We start from the raw sequence: 22,309 nt of genomic DNA on the forward strand, positions 1-22,309 counted from the left end.
GACCACCCGACACTTACTTAGTTTAACCTCCCGACAAGACTTTCCTCCAAAATATAACATAATTCAACTAATATTTAGAAAGTTGTTATGCCAATCCCCCCATCACACTCACAATCAGTCAGAGCCTGGCTTCTCCCCTTTATGGATAGATGATTATTTCCTCGGTGCTTGGCCTTCCCAATGTAATCCTAGGCCATGGGACCCCAGTCTATTTCCAGAGGAAGACTCCCAAAACGTCAGGGCCTGGCTCTGGGGACCCACAGCAGGGGTATCCTTGAGGTGCACCAGATTTTCATTTCTATGCAGTAACAGGGTCTGTATGGATCTTCCCACACTTTGGAGGGGCTCCTGCACAATTACTGTGGTGGTCCCAGAGGTGACCATTATGACTACAAAGGATTTAACTTCCTTAGGCATTCCCAACCTTGGGTCCTTCCTCAAGGAGGCCTTCAGACCTGTCTGGGAGAGACAAAAACAAACCACTGATTGGGGGGACATGCTTATGATAACCCAGTTCTTGAACTGCCTGAAATAATACACAGCGTCTTTAGAGGGCTCTTTGCAGGCATACCCCTCTTAGAGAGGAGCATTCTCCATCTCACCATCATGGTCCAGGAATCTTGGAATGCTACAGTAGCAGCCATTGAGGAACAGCAGTCAGCCCTAGGCTCTCTGGCCAAGGTGCTTTTACAAAATAGGAGGGCCCTTAATGTTATAACAGCCGAGGTGGGAGGTGTCTGTGCCCTACTGAATGAGACAGGCTGCTTCTATGTTCATACCTCCGGCCAGGTTGAAGAAGACCTTCAGAGTCTAAAGAAAAATATCAAATTAACAGAAGATTTAAAAGAGAGAGCAGAACAGGGCCCCAGCTGGCTTTCCAGCCTCCTCTCCTCTATGGGGATCCAGATATGGACATGGCTGTTTCCCTTGTTGGGACCATTAATCCTGATAGCCTTTGTTTTGTTGTTTGGACCCTGCATATGAACACATTATCTAAGTTCATCTCCCAACAGGTTCAAAAGATTCAATTCCAGATGGTGCTACAACAAGGATACCAGCCAGTTGGCACACGGACTATGTTGGAGCAAGTCGCCTTATCATTCCGCGGGCTCTCATCTCCCTCCGTAAATACACCCTGACAGAGAGCGGGTATCGGGAACCCAGGACCCCTATGACGCCCCTGTCCAACAGGAAGAAGCTAGGAACGGTCATCGCCCTTTCCCCCAATAACCTGGGTTCCTCTGGCCGGAGATGGGGATAGGTAGATAGTCAGTCATGAACGGGGTATTAAGGGGCCAAAGATTTGGCCCATAAATGAAAAGAGGGGAGAATGTGGAGCCCTGCATCAAGGACACCCTACATCAAGGACACAGGACAAAAACTCTGGAATTAACCAATCCCCCATAACAACTGTTGCCATGGGCTCTCCTGATCTAAACTGGACAGCCCCCCCGTCTCCATATCAAGTAAAATATTCACCATGTAGCAACCTTATAGCATCCTGACCAATCACCTAATGCCATCCTGCCAGCAGGAATTTTCTTTGTCTTGAGGCTATAAAAGTTGGCCCACAAAGGGGGTCGACTTTTCCTGGCTACCAGGAAGTCGGCCCGCTGTTCTTGCAGTGACCCTTCTCTTTAATAAACTCTGTCTTCCTTACATTCTGCCTTGTGTCTGGAAATTCTTTTCCGACCTGCACTTGGACCACAACAGGTAATCTCGCCACAGGCGCATGGACATCATGGCATAAGAAAAGAATTTACAGAAATAAATGCTTATTTACTGAAATGCCAAAGCAGGTCTCTTTTGGAGCAGCTGACTGGTATTCTATTTACTTATTCATTTGCTTATTTATTTATTTGGCTGCCTTGCATCTTTGTTGCTACACCCGGTCTTTCTCTAGTTGTGGCGAGCGGGGGCTACTCTTGGTTGAGGTGCGTGGGCTTCTCATTGTGGTGGTTTCTCTTGTCGTGGAGCACAGGCTCTAGGCGCGTGGGCTCAGTAGTTGTGGCTCACGGGCTCTAGAGCGCAGCCTCAGTAGTTGTGGCTCACGGGCTTTGTTGCTCCGCAGCATGTAGGATCTTCCCGGACCAGGGCTCGAACCCATGTCCCCCGCATTGGCAGGCGGATTCCTAACCGCTGCGCCACCAGGGAAGTCCCTAAGTGGTATTCTTAAAGACCTCCTTTATCACTAGACTGCCTAGGTTCTAGAGAAATCATTACTTGTTCCCACCTCTCCATTCAACCCTCTCAGGAGAAAAAGACCTTGCACTGATCGATTTCTAACACTCCAGCTACTTCTAGATACAGGCACTTAGAGGTGAATTCACAAAAGAGCAAGTCATAAAATTGCACCTTTTATGTCAAGAATTGTACCACCTCTAGCTTCTCTCACCAACCTACCATAATTTGAGCTATGAGATGGGCAGAAGTGAAGACCTTTCTCTCTATTAAAGATCTACAGAATAAATCAGAAAGTTGAAAAACAATTGTGGGTAAACTCTTGGGTACCCCAAGGTCTCACTTGCCTGTGGCCTCTCTTAAGGCAGTTGACGTCACTGGTCTCATTTATTTTGGACTCTGGTAGCCAAGAATCCCCACAGCAGGAGGCAATTAATTCAATTCATAGTCTAATGTTAATTTTGTAATGTTGTTATTGGATTATTTGGGTTTAATTTCCCTGAGGATTTAATACATTTCTCTTCCAAATTGTTCCTTTGCAAACTGCTGATGGAACTTCCTGTTTATTGTGGTCAGTAGATCCAAACTTTTGAGAAATGGGTGAAGCAAGGAGCAAGTTATGTTGGCTGAGTTCAGACTCTGGAAAAAGTGGAATGGATCAGCCTGGGTCTCTTTCAAAACATGCTTGTATATAGTTGTTTCAAACTTTAGCAGTTCACCAGTTTTCAGTGCTGCTACTTGGGGTTTTGGCACATCAATTAATTTTTCTGACTGCAGTCAGTATCCAGAGTAGCTGATGTGACTAATTACTCCCTTGCCTCGACTGGGTTTAAACTTCCAAGTTTAGAGTGTAATTAGAGTTCTAATCTTATTAATATAGGGCTTGGCTCTTTTCAACTACATCTTCCATTAGCTTTGAAAATGTTAACAGGTATAAGAGAACATTACCTAACATACACAATACGAAATCACCATAAATCTTTTGATGAAATGCGCTGCCATATACATAGCACATTTAGGGATTCTTGATGAGACATATGAGCATACAAAAATAAAATCTATCTCCCTGACGTGTGGCATTTCCACACATGCTTCCTTTACTAAGACTTTAGAGAACTTAAGGCTACTCCTTTCTAAGCTTTTCTCTCCATCCTGGACACTTCTGAGCTTTGGAAACCCCAGATACTTAGCTTCCTACCAGACAGTGCTGTTGGGATGTCCCACAAGCATCTCAAGTCCAGTATGTCCAAAATGGAATTTATCCATTTAATACCTGTCTCTCCTCCTGTTTTCCATTTCAGTGAATAGTTACTATATTTGTCAGGGTCCGATCAGAAGACAGAAAACACACAGTAATTTGAATAGGAAATGGTTAATATAGGGAATTACTAGTTATAACAGGAGATTAGCTGTAAAGGGGTAAAGAATACTCGAGGGCCAAGGGAGAGTATCCAAGGGAAGGACAAACTGACTGGAATTCAGCCTGTATTGGAGAAGGTGTGGATAGTAGTCTGTTGGATCACCCCAACAGACTGTTGGGTCTTCCGCATCATGGTCTACAGTTAATTGTGTTGTTTCTAGTTTTGAGCTATTGCACTCAATAATAATGGCCTATATTTTTTGACCACTTGTCATGTGCCAGGAGCTGTTCTGTTAAAGTGCTGTTAAGCACTTTGTGAATTAGCTTCTTTATCTTTCATGATAATCCCATGAGCAGGTACCATTATTGTTCCTATTCTACGGAAAGGGAAACTAAGACACAGAAAGAGTAAGTAACTTTCCCTATAGGTGGCAGATCCAGGATTGAATGCAAGCAGTCTGAACACTTACTCCCTATGCTGGTCTGCCCAATCAAGCCTGTTATCTCCTAACTTCTAGATAGCTCTTACAGCTGTTCATTTGTCTCCATCCCCATTGCTTTTACTCAGTTCATCGTTTTCTCTTGCTTAGACCTTTGTCTTTGTCCTCTCTAGTTCTTCCTCCACCACACAATCAGAAAAATTTTTATAATACAATATATTTATGATTTCTTCCTTAATATCTTCCAATGGTTTCCCACTTCCCTCGGAATCCCTAAGCCCACTCTCTAGGACCTGTTCTCTGCTTATTTCTCCAGCATTCTCTCTCACCACTCCCTACCAACTCTGTTTTATGACTAACTTCTTTCTGTTCTTCCAAATGGATGAGGTTTCTCTTGCCTCCAGGCCTCTGCTCAGGATTTTCCTGTGCATGGGGTATGTATCCACTCCCCTCTGTCCTTCTTACACCGATTCATTGTTTGGGTCTCAGCTGAGGCATCCTACGTTGGGAGAAGACTCTTCTGACTTCGCTTTCCGTCAATGGCTCCTTTCACTGACTTGCCCTGTTTCTTGTCTCCTCTTCTGCTGCTCTGTAAATTGTGTGAGAGTGGGACCTTGCTTGTGCAGATCATAGGAGTATTTCTATTGTCATTCTCACAGATGCTCAGAAAATTTTATTTCTAAATAAATGAATAAATTTTTCATTAGTATTGGGAATAGGAGTTAAAACTGAAGTTGCTTGTTACTTATTTTTCCCGGTTTTGGCCACCGACCAGAGTTTTCTCTTTACTGAGACTTATATATATTTTTTAATTTAAAAAAGTTTTTTGCGGTACGCGAGCCTCTCACTGTTGTGGCCTCTCCCGTTGCGGAGCACAGGCTCCAGACGCGCAGGCTCAGCGGCCATGGCTCACAGGCCCAGCCGCTCTGCGGCATGTGGGATCTTCCTGGACCGGGACACGAACTCGTGTCCCCTGCATCGGCAGGCGGACTCTCAACCACTGCGCCACCAGGGAAGCCCGAGACATATATTTTTAGACCTTAAGTTTGTGGCTTATTCTGAAACCATAACATCTTAACATTCTCTTGCTGAGGACTCGCATCGAGGGCTTTCCCAGACTGAGACCTCTACGTGGACCGTCAGGGATAGGTAGGTTGAATGTGAACTTAGGTTTATTCTGTTGTAGTGGAGCATGCAGCTTGATAAGTTCAATATGCCCTGATGGATCCTGCTGTGTTGATGGGCCAAAACACGAGAAAGGGTGTGAAAGGGGACTGCACAGCCCCAAGGAGGGCTTCCTGATGATGCTTCAGGGTCTCTCACTAGGCAGACTTCTTAGACCCACTGGCTGAGCACAGAAGAGGGTTCTCTGATTGCTTATTATTTGTCCACCCACTAGCTGCACCCTAACCTCTGGCAGGCAGTTAGAGCTGGGGACAAATCATTTCCATCAATCAGGAAGTGAGCTGACTTGTTTTGGGTTTAGGACTTTGTAAGGCTCTGGTTTATCTGAACTCCTAGTAAAACATTTCAAATAGGAAACTGTTTTTGTGCCATGGGCACAAAATTTATTTATTTAAATCTTTATATAGAAGGGCCAGCTCACTCCACACATTGATCCAGGCCCCCTGAGGCCGTGGCAAGATCTACCAAAGAGGTGATGAATTTTAATATCCAGAGGAACCTCATTATAGAGCCCTTCTTCTTACCCTCAACCCAGCCATTTACTTTCCAGGCACTTGCCTTTTTACACTGTTTATTTCTTCCTTTCTCTCTAAGCATAATCCAATTGTTATGCTATGCAGAAGAATTGATGGCCATTATAGTCTTATTTTGCATTTCATGTTTGCGAAGTATTTTGCAGCCATTTGTTAACTAATATCTGGCCCTCTTTAGAGGTGGGTGGTGGAATTACTGTATAATTTATTTCAGTATTATGTGTGCAAAGAGAAAGAAATACCTGCCTTGGTTCCAAACAAAAATATCCCTATGCAAATTGTGTAAAATTATTATTTTTAAAATGTGTGGTGGTGCCTTTGTTTCAAGATTTATGAGTGGCTTGTTATAATGAGCTTGTCATATTTCGGTAGCAGGGTTGTATTTACTTCTGTGTTTACGATGACAGATTACAATGCCAGGGCCTTGGAAGGTGCCGATGTGAATGTGAGACAAAGATTATTCCTTTATGTAGTAAAAGCAGTTGAAATTCAATTCTGGTTGAAATAACTTAAAGAGTCAAATTGTAGAATACGAGAATAGACATTAAATATTTATAAAAATTAATTCACATGATTTATTCTAGAAGGTTGATTAAATGGCAAGGTCGCTATACCTAAAGGACGTATTTTATTTTTTTATTTAAAAAAATTTTTTTTTTTTTGCGGTACGTGGGCCTCTCACTATTGTGGCCTCTCCCGTTGTGGAGCACAGGCTCCGGACGCACAGGCTCCCGACGCGCAGGCTCAGCGGCCATGGCTCACGGGCCCAGCCGCTCCGCGGCATGTGGGATATTCCCGGACCGGGGCACGAACCCGTGTCCCCTGCATCGCATCGGCAGGCGGACTCTCAACCACTGCGCCACCAGGGAAGCCCTAAAGGACGTATTTTAGAACAATACATTGAACAAACTTGCAGTATCAGTATTAGATCTTTCAAACGATATGGTGTGGTACTGTTTAAAAATAATTTAAAGCAATTGTGCAAGGCTGATTAGGAAGCAAACTCTCCTCAGCAAGGCCTTCCAACTCGAGCTTTTATGTTTTTTAATGTTTCATTTTTATTGACATTTTTTCCCTTGCAGGAAAAATGTGTGATTTTTACTAGCCTGGCAGGGGGTTGTGGTACCTCTTGCCAAAGTGTCAAGAAAACTACGAATTCTCTACATGAGGGACAAAGGCCAGATGTTTAGTTAAAACAGCACATAGCGTTTATACAAATATAGGTAATGGAAACCAAGACCTTTACTGGGATTTCTTTTTTTTTCTCTGTTTTTGGCCAATCCTGTCTTTTGATATTTTTAAAATAAGCAAGCAGCCATCTTGTTTTTCTAACCTGAGCAGAAGAATTTAGTTTCTTACAAAGTGTGTGCTTTTTCAATATCTTGGGTTTTTTTGTTTTATCTTTGTTTTGAAGGATTCTGCTCCAAAATGTGGAATGTGTTCTTCAAATAATAATTTGCTTTAATAAAAAGAAAGTGTGAGACTTTGAATAGCTTAGGAAGGACCTAGCCTAATCCTTAGGCTGACTTTTTCCACTATCCTGGCCACACCTTCACTGGGGAGGAAATCTGTCGCTTAAACCTACACGGATGTGGGTTTTGGAGGGTATTTAAAAAGACAACTGTTTCTCATCTCAAACAGAGGAATAAGGACAGATGGGTGACCAATAAAAATTAGCATCATCATTCAAATGGACCCTCCTAGATGCTCTTTCATCTCTGATGGAAAAAAATGAAAAGGGGGTGAATTGAAATATGCGTATGAATGGATTGTTGTTCGTTTATTTTTTTCTCCCTGATTGGGGGTCACGTGGTTTCTGTGCTCCTGTGGGCTCTTGGTGAGAGCTCCCACAAGGTCTGCAGGAGCCATGCAATTGCCTTGGTTCTGAGTAGAAGCTGGCCTGGCTCTGACCACACTTGCACTAACACACGGGCATTTGGACTTTATTCTTTTCTGTTACCAGTCCTTTGGCTTTGGCCATACTTCCTGCCTCTTTGCTCTAGGTCTGAGCTCATGTGAGTACCTCATACCAGTGGGCCCCTGGATTACACTGGCTGGACTTCATCACTGAGAAGGGGGTTACACTTCTCTTCAACACTGGTTTTATTGGACCCTCAAAGGGATGTGTCCATGACATAGCCAGGAATTACTGCATGGCAGTTTTGCTGGCTAAACTCAGTCAGGTCCATGACATATAAAATGCAACCAATTCTGAGCAAGCAAATAGAAAAGCCCTCAGCCAAATAGTTGTATTTAGAGGGGACACTTAAAGACATACTTTTAAACCTACAGTGACTTTGGGTATAAATTTAATTAAAGGAGAAGATTTTCTGGTAATCTTCTCATTGTAAAAGGGGAGATCTAGACAGAAAATTCTATACTTACGGAGGTTAAATGAACTAAATAAGTGTTAACCTAATCCTATTAAATATCAACTGGATTTAATTCTAAACTGGGTTTTGTACCAGGTGAATTTAAGAAATCAGATATTTCCTTTTTGAGTACCTATAGTAAAGAAAATAGACAAAGCTAGGAAAGGTTTCAGAATATATTTAGATGCACAAGCAGGCATACCATCTCTAGGGACAATAGCCGATTATAAATACAGGTTTGAATGACCGAGAGCAGTTTAAGAATAGTGGGCTTTGGCTGATGGGCCCTGGTGGAGCCCCTTCTGATTTAATGATAGCAGTAGCCAATGATCCATGGTCTAGAAGCATCAATGTGGATCTTCCAATAAATACCTCCTCTGTCTGTGCCCCATTCCCCAACCTCTACGTCAAGAGCAGTAGAATCGCCCTTCCTATGTTTTCATATACTTTAGGCTGAAGTTTATTTAAATTTATCTCTTTAAAACTTTCCTTAATGAATATCTTGACCTGATCTCATTTGGATTAAAATATCCAGGGGAGAAGGAGTCCTATAATCCTAGGCAGTCCCTGATACACAGGCTAAGCAGGGCGTGGTGAGAGATGGAATAGAAGAAAACTTACTGTGGGCTCACTTTGGACCTCCCTGCCTCCTGAGTGGTTTCCTGTTTGTGTAAGTGTTTTGTAGTTGAGGCCTTCATTATTGAGGACAGCGGCAAAACTAGGCTCTCCTTTACCTGAGAGATTACTCAAATCCTTTGTTGCATGTTACTAAAATTTCTAATGTGTTTAAACAAAATGGGGAATTTATTATGAGGATACTGGGATGTCTTATGAATGAGACTGGGGCCTATAGAACATCTGGAGCCTAGGATTCAAATCACCATCAGGACTTTCTCCTGCATCCTCGTTTCTTCTCTCTGTGCCTCAGCTTCATTATTCCCTCCTACCGCTGTCTTGATCTCTCTGCTTCTCTATCTGTTTGCCAAAACTTCTGAGTTTACACATCCTCAGTTTCAGCCACCCTATGAGAAACTGCCTTGTCTGAGTTCCAGATTCAACATGCCAGGGAAAGATTATGATTGGCCCGGTCTAGGTAAGGTACCCCATCCTGAACCAGTCATCTGTGGCCAGGGTGGGTCACACTGCCCTAACATAGAAGATCCAATTGCAAACCTGTGGAAGAGCTGGGGGTGGGTGGTGCTACTGGGAAGACAGTACAGTAGGTGTTCAAAAGAGCAGGAAAGACAGAGTATAAGGGAGCATCTGGACTCTTCTCTCCCTAAATCCAATTCACTTTGCAGAGGAAAACTACTTCCCAAGCTGATGAAAAACTAGTTCTGACATGCAGTCAAAGGGCATCTTAACCATCCTGTGATGGTGTGGCTATTTCTGTTCCTCTCTAAAGGTGCTGAGGAGGTCTTTATCCTAGCCCAGTGATACCAGCAGACAGTGCTTTCATTGCTGCCGTCTAGATCTTTGTTTTTGCAAGCAGCTGTTCTTGTGTGATATTTCTGTGGCTCGTTTGGGGCTTTGATGATAAAAACAAAACAAAACAAGTTCTAGATCTTCCTTCCCCAGGGGCAGCCGAGGGCACAATTCCCAGCTATTTCTCCATATATCCATGAAAAGCGGTGCCAACTTTGAGAGCCTGTAAGATTCCCTTTCTCCCCTGGCAGGTGAGAGCTCTGGCTCAAGTGTTCCTCTTTGGCATTTGGAGGCACTCCTGATTCCAGCATTATGCTCAGTACCAGATATGAAGTACTGTCCTGAGAATTTCAGGACCAGGTGGTTTGGTAGCTAAATGGTCCTCTTTCCTAAATGTTTCACGCCCTTTATGCTGCTATGTGATACTGGCTTATTTCATTTCTTTGCACTGAGTTTACTAAGGTCAGGTGAGTTCTGTGACCCAGAGTAGAATGGTTCATTGCCCTCTGAGCAAGAAAGTTTATTTTTCTATTAAGTTAGGCAGATTTACCATTCTTTGCCTGATCCTTGGGTAGTCTTCCTTGGAAACACTCCAAAATTTCCTCTGCTTATATAATGAACTACGTAGAGATCAGCAAGGAGTGTTTATTTTGGAGACAGTAAAAATAAGACTCTTGTGTATAATTCCAAATATAGGCATATATTCTTTGGTAATTAGCTTCATTGTTCTCTGTCATTTTTTTTGACAGTATTTACACTAAATTAGAAGTAGTAATAATGGGATATCCTAGTTCAATCCTACAACCATATCTGTCTACAATAAAATATTTGCTTTTAGTGACAGAAAGTATTTCAGAAGTGTTCATTAAAACAATTTGATAACTGTGTATCCATTATTAATAACCCAAGATGGGGATTACATGTTACGTGACTCGTAACCAATAAGGAGGTTGCCATTTCCATAATTATAAAGAATTCATATCACATCCATTTTACTATTCTGTATCATTTGACCCATTTATGGCTCATTCCGAAAGAGTAAGATTTAAAAATTTATAAAGTTTTTCAAATGAAAAATCTGCCAGGTAATTTCTCCCTTCCATTGCTGGCAGTAGATGCTCTCCATCTAAGAGGCTGAGTGTTTGGTTCCACAGCGCTCTCCTCTAACTACATAACAGTAAAGAGAGTTCAGGATCCCCTGAGTTATGGTGACCCCTCTCCCTCAGGAGAGAGCCTGGGCAGAGGGCGTACACCTGGGAAGCATTCTGAGGTGTAAATTGTGAACAGGGAGTTGGGGAGGGTGATGTCAGTTGGCTACGTCTGGAATAAAATTAAGCTGTGGGGTGAAGGGTAGCCACTCAGTGTCCACGTGCTCTCTGTTCAGTGGTCCAGTCAAAGGTTCTGACCAGCCCATTTGGAGAAAAAGTTGAGCAAATGCTCTGCAGGGCTGGCTGAGTCATCAGCCCAGAAAGTTCCCCCAAAGGGTTGCGTACTAGTTGCTGCTACCACTGCTGCTATTATTCTAGAGTTCACTGTGGGCTGGAGGAAGAGAAGGTGGGGTGCAGCCTGGGAGAGAGGAGAGCATAACTGGAAGGTTGGTAGAAGATGGATTTTTATCTTCTAGGTTTTCTTTCTGGCACAGAAGGAATCAGGCCTAGTGAATGATTCTTGGCCTGTTATTCTTCTCCTTCACCCCCACTCCAAATCTCAAATGCAGTTCACCTTGCAGCGTCTTATAATTAGGGTCAAGGAGATCCCGAGCTTATTGTTACACCTGAGAACCTGGGGCAGCGTTGTTCCTAATACACTGCAAATTAGTACTGAGAGACTAACTCCTTTCCCACGTGATCTGATTGCATCACCCTCTCTCTCTCTTTGGACCGGCATGTTGAACAGCAGTTGCTGAAGTGATTTTGATGAAATATGACCTTTGAAGACTGTGGCCACTGACCAACGAATCTGAACTACAGTTTCCAACATTTTACAGGCTACAAAACATAAGCTGGCCAGCATTTATTGCTTGTACTAACAGCTTGAGTCAAGTTTCCTAAGCCTACAGAGAAGACCTCTTACTGCTGCTAATTTTACTATCAGCAAAGAAAAGGGAAATAGGAAACCATATGGAATGGCTGAATGAGAGCATTTGTGAGAGCAGTATGAACTCGGATTATCCGAAGAGAGGGCAACTTTTTTCTAAAACTAAAAAGGACTCAATTTGCATAGAAATAAAGTGGGGAAAAATGTAATGTAGAAAAAGTTATAAGCAGAGATTCTGCTCTGGCCTCTCAGGATGGCATTGATTTACATATTAAGGCAGTCACCAGGGAAATGTTAAAAACCCTCTAGGGAAATTTCCAATGTGATGGATAGAACTTTAATATTAATATAGGATTCATCATGATAATGTAAGTCATAGATCTAAGTCTCCCTTCATCAAATGAATAGTCCCTTTCCAGCCTATTATACAGGCAGCACATGCTTTAAATAGTGTCATGTGGGAGACTTGAAGTCTTTCTTTACCTGCAGTTTCTGAAGTTTTGTTCACAGGAATAGTGACCCACCAGGTCATCCATCTTTAATTATGTCATCTAGACCATTTGCATTTTCCCCTTTTTATTAATATTTAGTGTTCCTTAAAATATACTTCCATCGTACTTTTTTTCACAAATAGAAAAAGCATAATTCAACACATACTATTTCACACATGCAGTGACTATGAAGGGAAGATCTGATTCTTAATCTATTCGTTGATCATTATACAAGGAAAAAAGTGATTTCTGGGTTGCTATTTGATTTAGTTATCTAGTACATAATTATCAACCGTATGCATGTGTATTGTTCATCTTACTCAGGGTTTCCTAGTCTTCTAACACTGACACCCCACAAAATGGTGGCTGAGTCTCTCTAGAATCCTATAAGACAATGACAATCTTTTTGGAATGAGAATGATTGCAGTGTTGATACCAGTATAATAAATGCCAGTAATAATAAATGTTAAGATTCATCTGCTTTTTTCAGCAGAAATTCGAATGTTCATTAGTGGAGCATATAATCACTTTTTCTTACTTTAGCCCAAAACACGCATGAAAATAAATTCATAAGTACAGACTATGAATACAGACATAAATTGTGTACACAGACAAGTAGACCCTCAAGTTCTACAAGGAGGAGGGGGCTTTCCTTAAGCCTGAATCACTGCACTATGTCTTTAAATTCGTGATGTGCATTGGTTTCATTCTATTCCATTTCTCCGCTCATGAAGTAACCAATGTCAACATTTGGGGTATCATTTCATGTATTTAGTTGGTATCCATTTTGGGGTGTAAAGGTTGAGAAGTTCTGCTGTAAAGAAAATTATTTAATGGGTAGACTCTAGCATTTCTAACTTTCTTTTGACCTAACTTTCTTTTGATCTTATTTTTCAGATAAGATCTATAAACACATTTGGAAATGCTGGCCTAGTGGAGGTGTTCATAAACTGGGCCTCCTCGATTTTTTTTTTTTTTTTTTGGCTGCGTTGGGTCTTCGTTGCTGCACGCGCGCTTTCTCTAGTTGCATCCAGTGGGGGCTACTCTTCGTTGCACGTGTTTCTCATTAAGGTGGCTTCTCTTGTGGAGCACAGGCTCTAGGAGCGCGGGCTTCAGTAGCTGTGGCTTGCGGGCTCTAGAGCGCAGGCTCAGTAGTTGTGGTGCGCGGGCTTTGTTGCTCCGTGGCATGTGGGATTTTCCCAGGCCAGGGCTCAAACCCGTGTCCCCACATTGACAGGCGGATTCTTAACCACTGCGCCACCAGGGAAGCCCACCTCCTGGATTTTTTTTTTTTGCGGTTCGCGGGCCTCTCACTGCTGTGGCCTCTCCCGTTGTGGAGCACAGGCTCCGAACGCGCTGGCTCGGCCATGGCTCACGGGCCCAGCCGCTCCGCGGCATGTGGGATCTTCCCGGACCGGGGCACGAACCCGTGTCTCCTGAATCAGCAGGCGGACTCTCAACCACTGTGCCACCAGGAAAGCCCCACCTCCTCGATTTTTAAGCTTTGGTTTTCACTGGGAACTTTGAGATGAACTCCAATTCATCCTTTAAGTTCTGACTCAGATGTCACTTCCTCTGTGAAGATTTCTCCACTTGCCCTAGAATGAATATGTAATTCTTCCCTTCGCCCCCTACCCCCATAGCAATTTTTTCAAGTCCATATCAGTGTTTAGATCATGAGTTATTTATTTTTAATTTCCCCCCTCTAGTCTACAATTTCCTTTATTTTAAGGAGTGTGTTTTTACTCTCAGTGTCCTACAGAACACCTGGCTCATTGTAAGAGTTCAACAAATAACTGCTGAAGGAATGAATGAGTAAGTAAAGCTTGGGAACTTAAGCAGAAAAATTATCTCTCTGGGGTGTTGGTATGTGATTAATGAATGAACCCTTCTGAGTTAAGTACTTTTTCCATCATAGTGACTAATTCCCATACAGTTGATTAGATTGAGATTGACTCTGATGTGAAATGGTTAATAATTTAGTCTGCCAAAAATACAAGATTGACTGTTATTTAGTCTGTTTTTTCCCCTTGTATAGACATGAGTCATCTACTGTATATGAAAAATTCTAGTACCCATTCATAGCAGAGATATTTTTCTTATCTATACTATCAGTCCATAACTCAGAATTTTCTTTTATTTAACTGTTAAAGGAAAAAAAATGACATTTATAGACCCTTTTACTTTTCCTCAAAAACCTAGCATTATAGATGAAAAGAATTGCAGATTAGGCTATATTATGCTTTTAGCCCTTTTATTTATAATATTTAAAACATTTTTCTGATATACTCTTTAAGTTTCAAGCTTATAAATTTTATTGTGGTTTAGGCATATTTTCCTCCCCTCCTTCCTTCCTTCGTTCTTCCTTTTTTTTTTTTCCATCTTTGAAAAGATAAAGATGGACTAGAATAAAGATAATAATCTCCCTCCCTGACTCTACCCTGCTCTAGTTCAATGCCAATGTTAACCCTTTGGTGTATCACTTCGTATATTTGGTTGGCATAAATTTTGGAGGGTGTAAGGACCCAGAAGGCTACACTTATAACAGTCTTTTCTACACTACCCTGTTCTCTTTTGAAGATGTTTCACAAAGCCCCAACCTACTAAGGACATTAAGAGGAATGAATATGCCCAGGAAACTTAATTATGTTTCTGTCATAGATACTAGGCTGGCAAATTAGCTGCGGTTAAGAAGCTCACTGTGAAGTGTTGTCAGAATGTAAAAAAAGAGGCAGCACACCTGATTGGAAGAGGAGGAGGAAAAATAGAGTTAAGCCAGAAAGGTTGTTAGACACCTGCTCTCTCCCCACCTCCCCACTTAATGTTTTTAGCAATGAAGACTACCACTGCAGCTAAGTGACACTCATAGGTACTGTTGGCACCACGGGGAGGCCTAAAAGAAAAACAAAAGGGATGACCGTAGTTGGGGAGGGAAGGGAGGAGGAAGAAAGAGACAGAGGAAGAGGAGAGGGAGACCATGTGATGTAATGGGAAAAGCACTCAATTTAGTAAACTCTGGTTTCCCAGCTTCCCTGTAACCTTGGCAAGTTAGCTAGCTCAGAGTCTCTTCAGATGAAAAGTTTGTGGATTGCTGATGATCTCTAAGGGCTCTCTACGTCTAAAAGGTTACGTTGGTGATGTGAGATAAAGAATTTAAGAGAGCTGGAGAGAAGAAAAAGATATGCATGCACAGGATTGTTAAAGCCACCCAACTCAGGTGCACCTGAATTTGCTCAGGAGCAATTCCTGCTTTCTCAAATCTGGGGAACACCTGATTAGACCTAGAAGTTTCTGTTCATTAGCTGGGGTGGAGATGAATATCTAGCTTACAGAGAAAGGAGCTGTTTTATATATAACCCCTGCCAGGAAGCCAAAAGATGGTGGGAATAGATAGAGTCCTTGTTTATCATTTAAGTCTGGAACCTGCTGCTTCATCCCAGGAAACCAAGCATGGAAATAGTGATTGGATCTTCAAACCCTCATCTTTAGATGGGGTACTTTTGACAGGGCACAAACTCCTTGGCTAAGTACCAGGGGTTCGTGGGAACCAATCCTCTGTAGCAGGGTTTAGACTCAAGACTATTTGAAGGCCAAAACAAAGAGAATGAGTTTCACATTCTCACGCAACTGCTCTGATGTCTGAATTCCAAAGGCATTCCAGAAACAGAGCTTAGACTTGGTCCCTTGACCATCAGAGTTCTCCCTGTAGCCCATTTCAGGGTAAGCCTGGGGACAGTCAGCTGTGGAATGTTAGAAGGGTAGAATAAGTTTCCAGGGCTGTAGGCTGTTAGTTGATTCCCCAGAAAGCAGTCCTGTGAAGCCATTCTTATTTTTACACATGGCGTATCTGAAAAAGGGATTATCTGGCAAATTGCAACATTTTTTGTTTTATGTGCCTCTGAAGGCAAGATGTGTTTTGTCCTCCATCAAGTCTTAAAAAATATTTATCCTGGCATCTTCCCATTTTTCTTTCCACATGGAAACGCCGATATTTTTAAGACTAGTTGTGAAATCATTCCTAGATATGCACATTACATGGAGATCTTAGAAAAACTTTTAAAGAAAATGAATATAAAGTGATATTTCTTTTATGAAGCAGACGTTACAAACTATTCTTTTGTTGGGCTTTTCTTGATTAGCAAGATGTAATAAAATGACGTATATTCTCACCCTGTGGTAGGTACACTTTATCTAGTGGAACAGAATATTGAAAACAGCATGGAAGTTAAGAAAAAAATGAGAATTTGAAAAAATGTCCTCATGATAGCATCATGAAAGCAATGCTATGTTATGGTTAAATAAGGCACGAACAATAATTTTGTGTTAGGTATGTTTTTCAATTATGCATTTGACTTTGGTAATAAAAGACTCATGTTTTTCAATAATGTTTGGAATTTAAACATACTGTTCCTTTTTTCCAGTCTTCAGGAGAGCACTTACCAATGCAAAAGTTACCTCTTACCCATTCTTGTCCATTAAAAATTAAATGCTTTTACAGTAAATTATTAAAAGTGGTACGTTGGCGGCAAATCATCAAAGGTACCATAAACCATTATGCAAGCAAGCAAGTGAGCAGTCTGATTAAATCTAAGGGATCGGAAGGCATTTACATCCCTCGATATCCATCGCAAATTCTCAACTGCAAAAGCAACCATAAAATGCTACATTAAATTACTTTAAAAAACTCTTCCAGGATTTTCAACATTCAAGAGCAACTTGCTTTTTAATTAAGTATGAACTAAGAACTTCTACCGCAAAGTACAGATATACCACTATTTAAAGGTTATTTCCTCTTTCTTTAAAGCTGCTGCAAAATTAGCCTCATTTTTCCAACTGACATCACTCACTTAATGGAATTGAAGCATTCTAGCAGAGTTTGCCGAAAAGCTAGTTATTAATTAGGTGCTGTTTTCCCACCAGGTGTCTTTACTATCATTTAATTACAATGAAAAAGGAAATGATGGGCCCTGAATGTTGCAAAATCATGTTGAAAATGTTAGAAGTATTTAAATAAGATATGTTTAAAGAAAAAAACCCATAACTCATGGTTTTGGTTTAAATGAGGTAATATACATCCAATGTGAAATGCCTAGCATACTGCCTGGCACCTAGGAGCTACTCAATAAATGGGGGCTTTTCTTGTTAACCCCATTTTTCATTTGAAAAACTCAGGCTTCACCAAGACTAACTTGTCCAGTGCCATCCAGATGGTGTGAACTGAGGGCTCTTTGATTCTGAGGCCTGTGCTCTTTTATTTGTGTCCCACCAGGTGCTAAAATCTGCCGTGCAGGCAACCACCTAGCTACTCATGGAAGCACAAAATGTCTATTGAACCAACTCCTTGACAAGTAAAAAGATAGGAGGAAGAAAAATATGAACATGAAGGTAAAATTTTGTCAAATTGCAATAATTGTGGACAAGAGCAAAAGCAGCCCAAAGTGTTTATAATTGGGTTTTAGAGCAGGGTCTACTCCCAAGTCTCCCACCCACTGTTCACATCTGCCAAGTGGGGTGAGGACAAATAATTCTGCAGCTTATCTGGTATTGGTTTGGGTGGCTAATAAATCTGAATGAATAAGTGAAAAGCAGACACTTGAAGGTCAGACAAGTGTCAACTGATTTCATCTCTGTCAGTGGTTCTCAAATTTTAATGTAAATCAGAATCACCTGGAAGGCTTTTTAACCAATGCAGCTGGGCAACCCCAGAGTTTCTGCTTCAGTATGGGGTGGGGCCCAAGGCTATGCATTTCTAAGCAGTTGGCAGGTGATGCTGGTGCTGCTGGTCCAGGGACCCCACTTTGAGAACCACTGATTTAGGTTATCTAATTTAACCGTCACCACAACCCTGTGATGTAGGTGTTATCGGCCCCACTTTATTTAATTTATTTATTTATTTTTTGCGGTATGCGGGCCTCTCACTGTTGTGGCCTCTCCCGTTGCGGAGCACAGGCTCCGGACACGCAGGCTCAGCGGCCATGGCTCACGGGCCTAGCCGCTCCACGGGATCTTCCTGGACCAGGGCACGAACCCGCGTCCCCTGCATCGGCAGGTGGACTCTCAACCACTGAGCCACCAGGGAAGCCCCCGGCCCCACTTTATAGAAGAAATAATGGATGAGTTTGGGATATATGTCAGAAGAATAGTTTGAATCCTGGTTAAAGAGAAGTTGAGAAATTGCCTTCAAAGAATCTTCAGAATTTCTGAATCACTCCATTGGTGACAGTAAAGCAAGACTACAGCTGTTCATCTCTTCTCCCACCACCCTCCAGAGGCAAAGATATTATCAGAATGAGATGAAAACCCACTGATAACATACTCAGCACTGCATGGTCCCAGAGACAACAATGAAAACTGAAGCCATGCTTTCAGAGATCCTTGAGCATTCTAGATGGGGAAACTGAGGCACGGAAAGGTTTGATGACTTGTTTAATTTGACTTAGTGTATGAGTGGCAGCACTGAGGTATCAGATAGCCTGAAACCCAATCAAGGTTTAATTATAAAGGAAAGACTTGGAGCTTCTATCTGACAGCTTGATTGCTATCTGCAGTGAGCACCATCCCAAAAAGTGACTGAATGTAGAGGCAGCCTAATGAGGTGGAATAGGTACTAGGACAGGAAGCAGAATTCATTTGCTGACTGTATATTTATTATCTTTCACACGCTAGGCACTATTATAGGTGTGGGGATAAAGTGGTAAACAAGATGGACAAAATTCTTGTTTTTGCATTCTAAAGGCAGTAAGGTAATCAACAAGTAAAAAAAAGGCAGGAAATTTAAGAGAGTAATAAATACTAGGAAGAAAGTTAAAACCAGGTAATGTTGGAGAAAATGACCACAGACTCAGAAATTTATAAACATGGGTTTGGTGGTTTACTAAAGATACAGAAAGAAATGTAAGGGATTGACTACCAGCCAGAGGTTTGAACTTTCACACCCCGCTGCTCAACATTTCAATTTTATGGGTTCTTTTTAATCTATGAGTATAACCCAATATTTCCCCCTAGACTTCTCCAGAAATTATTGTAGGATCCTCGGAGGAAGGAGGCTCTTGTACTACATGTAAACAAACTATAAAAAGTTGATAATATACTTGAAAAGCTAAGCAGGAATACATTTCGAAAAAAGGGGAAATAATAGTATGTGAAATCATGTACAGAACTAATAAAAGATTCAGATATGTACTTCAAAGTCAAGGGCAATGATCACAGTAATAATTGATTCAAGTAAGAATTACCAATGGGAGGCTTAGCAAGTGGTGATTCATCTCTTCCCAACCCTGACTTGAATGATGTCACAGTGGTAGCTTGAAGTCAGCCATGGTGGGAGTATTTAAACCAGGAAATTGGTAAATGAATGCTACAGCGCAGACCTTTTAAAATTATTACTTTTCTCCAGAGGGGTGGTTGTTGTTGGGAGAAACACCACCATAGGTCTCTCCTGCTTCTCTGCATCTTGCTGAGTATGCCAAGATTGGAAGATTCTGACCTCTCTCAACCCAGGCTATTTCTTAGGGTTGTATCTGCAGTGAACAACTTTGAAGGACGAGGTAACGTCTCCTTCTGGGACAAAGAGCAAACTTGCTTACTACTTGCTATAAAATTGGTAGATTTTTGAAGGTAAGTGTTTCTCTCCCATAACGCAGCACACTTCATTATTTGGGCGCTATTCGAAGTGGGGAAGGGTAGCTAAAGTGGCCTACTGGGTGGGGCTCCTGGGTCAATTCAGTGTACTGTTGTCGTTTCCACTGCTGAATGTCTAATTGGTAATGATGCTTTATATGCATGTATTGTTGCTTCATATGTGCGTACCTATCTGGGTCCTTCACATTGCTCTCATGGGATTTGGGGGCAAGGGGAACCCGGTAAGCATGCTAACACTCATGATGCTTGCTGTGCTGTGAATAATCAAGCCTGTGGTCTCACTAGAGTTATCTAGCTCACTGATGGTTCAGCAAAGTTGAAAGTTGATGGTGTTCACTAGGTGGCAGCAGCCATCCAACCCCAATGACAATTCTGGAAGAACAAATGCAGCACAATGTGCTAAACCACTTTTGCCTTGGACAACACTCTTAAGGACCCCTGATGACTTTTGGGTTGTTTACCAATGGCCTAGCCAGTTGGTCTGCCACTTGGAAGACTAAGACTGGTAGATTAAAGATATTCCTGTTTGTGTCGTGAACTGGGTAAAAACATTGTGTCTGTGCATCAGACATCACCTGGGTGATGGTAAAGGTCTGTTTTTTTGCTCAGATGAACTAGAATTAGGCAATTGATCAAGATAGCCGCCATTGCCATCTGGTTTCATCATTGTACTGGGCATGGTAACACATCCACCATCACAGACTGGGCACACTGTAAAGGATGTTTCTCATGGATGCAGAAGCTTCCACTGCATACCAGACTAGTGACTCCTGCAAAAATTTGGCCTATTTGTTCTGTGGTGATGGAGGCCACATTACATGGAATATTAGCTCTGTCTGTTCCTGGCAGATTGACTACATTGAATCTTTGACCCTGTTTTGGGACTACTGATATTGCTTCTCTGCTCTGACATTTTGTCAGGGTACGGTATTGCTATTCCAGTCCAATTAGCCAACTCTAGCCACATCCTTGTGGCCTTTACAACTAAACTGTCATGTGTTGTTAGGCTTGCTGGATCATTTGCAAAGACCATCCAACAATGGGCTAACAGTCAAAGAATTTGATGGGGCTTCCCTGGTGGCGCAGTGGTTGAGAATCCGCCTGCTAATGCAGGGGACACGGGTTCGAGCCCTGGTCTGGGAAGATCCCACATGCCGCGGAGCAACTAGGCCCGTGAGCCACAACTACTGAGCCTGCGCGTCTGGAGCCTGTGGTCCGCAACAAGAGAGGCTGCGACAGTGAGAGGCCTGCGCATGGCGATGAAGACTGGCCCCCGCTCTCCGCAACTGGAGAAAGCCCTCACACAGAAACAAAGACCCAACACGGCCAAAAATAAATAAATAAATCTATTTAAAAAAAGGAATTTGATGGACATTCCATATGGAAGTGGCAAATGACATTTCCAACTTGTATTCTTGATAGGGAGACCTTAGTCACATGACCATGCTTAGTTGCCCAGGAGGGAGTTCTGGGGGTACAGAGCTGGCTCTACACTTGGCTAAAACTCTATTACTGGGGAAGAAGAGTGGAATAGATCTTGGTGGGCAGACATAAATCTTTGCCGTGAGTACCCTGTGTAAATCTCTATCATAATATTTGTAGCATAGTTTTATTTCTTTATCTTCCCCTGCTAGCCTGTTGAGCTCCTTGAGGACCAAGGCCTGTGCTTTCACTTCTGAATCCCTAGTATCTAGCTCACTGCCCCTCCTATATGAAGCACTCGTTATATTTCTGTTGAAGAATGAATGAAGCAAGTAAAGTGTATGAATGGGGGGGAGCAGGACAAGGGGAAGATGAGCGATACTTTCATTACCTAATTCAGAAAGCAAAGCTGGCTTACCTAGGGCCCTGCTCTCCAAGTTTACATAAGGCTTTTGATGAAAAGCTTTGCCGTGAAAAGAATGAACTAATTCAGCCAAAAAAAAAGGCAAAATTCAAATGTGAGGTTCTATAGCTCAGCTCAAAAGAAATAGTTGCCTGATTGTCACCAGGTGACCTCACTTTTCTCCTCGGGCATCAGCAAGGGGAAGATATAAAACAGGTGAACCTGTGAGTTTACACAATTTTTAAACAGAGGTAGGTGATGTAAAAGTAGTTTTGAAGCATATGGGAGGAGCTGTTTATACAAAACCTGATTTCCCAGCCACAGGGTGAGATGAGAGCAGGGACCAGGGACCTCTGTTCATTTGCAGACCCCACCCCCCAATCCCTATAGAAGGAGAGTTTCCAGCTGGCCTAAGTCAGCAGAACCAAGCAGGGCTGCCCACCCTGGCCTCCTGGAGATAACAACAGATGGTGAATAGGCAAAGCAAATTAATCAAGCCACCAAATGTTCTCAGATTTGGTTTTCAAATTCACTAGGCTAGTTACATATGACCACTGTTGCTATTGTGCATCATATTTATTTGACAGCCTTGTCCAGCCCTTACATTTCTCCCTCTGGCTCAGGCTAAAGAACATGTGCATTGCATTTCAATTAGCACTTCTCAAAATTCAAGGCAGTTCTGAGGCTAAGAACACCAGTGTGCCAGCAATTTATGCACATAGGCTATCCATGGGGCCCATTTTAGTGTTCTAATGTAACCTAAAGGTCAAAGGCTGGAGCTCAGTTTTTTGAAATACAGGTTTAGAAAACTTCCTTGAA

Source organism: Monodon monoceros, unplaced genomic scaffold (assembly GCF_005190385.1).
Source record: "Monodon monoceros isolate NGI ecotype Baffin Bay Population unplaced genomic scaffold, NGI_Narwhal_1 Super_Scaffold_2, whole genome shotgun sequence".
Taxonomy (NCBI): Eukaryota; Metazoa; Chordata; class Mammalia; order Artiodactyla; family Monodontidae; genus Monodon; species Monodon monoceros.